This window comes from Eumetopias jubatus, unplaced genomic scaffold (genome assembly GCF_037043125.1).
Source record: "Eumetopias jubatus isolate StellerSeaLion01/CBP00866 unplaced genomic scaffold, mEumJub1_p1.0 scaffold_8, whole genome shotgun sequence".
NCBI classification, from domain to species: domain Eukaryota; kingdom Metazoa; phylum Chordata; class Mammalia; order Carnivora; family Otariidae; genus Eumetopias; species Eumetopias jubatus.
This window is the reverse complement of record NW_028274814.1, coordinates 44,617,577-44,619,663: the sequence shown is the minus strand read 5'-3', so window position 1 is coordinate 44,619,663 and position 2,087 is coordinate 44,617,577.

The following is a 2,087-nucleotide window of genomic DNA, read 5'->3' as shown; positions in this document are numbered from 1 at the left end:
AAGGGAGAAAGGGAGGGAAGGAATGGGAGGGAGGGACAGGAACGGGAAGGGAAGGAAGGGAAGAGAGGGGAAGGAAGGGAAGGGAAGGGAGAAGGGAGACAGACACAAACTCTGGTTGTGGGGGACATGAAAGTTACTTGTAAAATTACATTCCTTCCATTTTTGGAGTAGATGGTTGCGTATGTGGTATGCCTCTGGGGACTCTGAAAATGACCTCTTGTACTTCCTTCTTCATCCCCACCTATTCGAGAATTTCTTTTTAACCTCAGACAAAGCCCAGGTTTGGAGCTTTCTCTCATAGTTAGAAGCTAAGTTGTAATTTGTAAATACTCCTAGGAGAGGTAATACAGTGATTTAAAATCAGGCAAAGGTAAATATGACTGATATCTGATATTTACGTTTTATAAGGAAGGGGAGAAAGGTTTCTAGGCACCTAAAGGCAATAGGTAGAGAGCACCAGGTAATGGAAAAAGGTGGAGGCTAGAAGCTAAGTTGTACCCCCATTCAATTCTGTGAAGGTTGGACATCATGGAATGAGAAGCGAGAAGCTGGAAGGTGAGGGACCACACTTCCTTAAGCCTGGGCCACAGGACTCTCACTGAGAGAATACCTGAGCACATGTCAAACTGCCTTTGAGGCAAGAGGAAAAGGGGCAGTTGCAGGGTGGGATGTCCAGACATAGAAGATCTGGAGAATAAATTGAAAAGATTTGACTAAGTCTCTTCCCCAGAAATATCAATGAAAAGCAAATTTTCTTTTATTCTGTCTTCATCTTTGTTTGGTTTTGCCAGTCTGACAGCTTCTAAATTATCTGTTCCCCTGTCTCCACTATTGTTTTTCCCTCTTTAATGATGATCAAGTCCAAAGAAACCTGAGAAGCCCTGCCCGCAGTACCTTTTCCTGAGTCACCAGGGACCCCCCCCTCCTCCTTCACCCCTAGGGAAGTATTGGAAACAAGTCTTTGGCATTGCCAGGCTCCACATAGCACTAATATGGCTAGCAGCCAGAGTAAAGAACCAGGGAGAGCTAGAGTTTGGATGAGTCTAGTTTAAAGTCCATCGTAGACGGTCCAAATTCCCCTGACACCCTGGGGGGAGGGCGCTTCTCTCCAGTTGGGCCAGATTTTATGCAAGACATTTACTATGTCAAAGTTTCCATCTTTGGCCTTGGAGTCGGGTCTTCTGGGTCTGATTTCAGCTCCGCCCCTGGGTGATCCTGGTTGGAGCTCTCCACCCCTTTCTTCTCCCAAACTTTAGACCCTTGACCTACCTACCTGACTAGAGGCAAGAAAGATCAGTGCGGGACTGAGAGTTCTTGAGGACACCAAAGTTAGAAAAAAGGAAAGGGGAGAGACTGGCACTAAACTAAATGATTTCAGAACGACAACCTTTGTCCAGACCGACCCTTCACACAGGGTAACGGAGGGGTCCAGGAACCTCGCCAACGCCGGTTCCCGACCGGTAGTTCCAGCCTGGCCGAAGAGCGCCACCTGGCGGCCTGCCCTCCCAACCTGGAATCTCTTTGGCCCAGCCGGAGTTCTCGAAGCCAGAGCCAGACAGGGGCAGAACTGTCACCTCCCCCTCTACGTCATTCCGAGGACCCCGCCCCTGCATGGAACGCACCTCCTGCCGATGGGACTGGCCCTTAGCGCCTCCCCCGCAGAACGGCCGCCCTTCCTCCCTCTCGGGCTGAAACGCCGCTCGGGTAGAAAATCTGCTTAATGTTCCCCCCAGGATCCGCCCCACCTCGTCGCCCACAGGGAGCCCGCCCCTCCCCCCCATGGGAATCTGCCCCTCGTCCTCTTCCTTCCCCTGAGGGTACGTGCCGCACCGCCCTCCCCCGCCCCGTCCCTCCCGAGGAAGGGGCGCCCCTGCTCTTCCCCCGCACCCTCACAGGGAGCCTCTTCCTGTTCACAGAGCCCAAATCCAGGTTGGTGATGAGGCCTCCCCTCCCCTGGTCCCCTGACGGCCCCGCGGCTCCACGCTCCGCTGCCCCGGGAGCGGGCCCCAGCCCTCTCGTCTCGCCAGCCAGTGGGCGGAGCTCCGCGGGCCCGGCCCCGGGGCGGGCTGTCCCATCGTGACGTCACT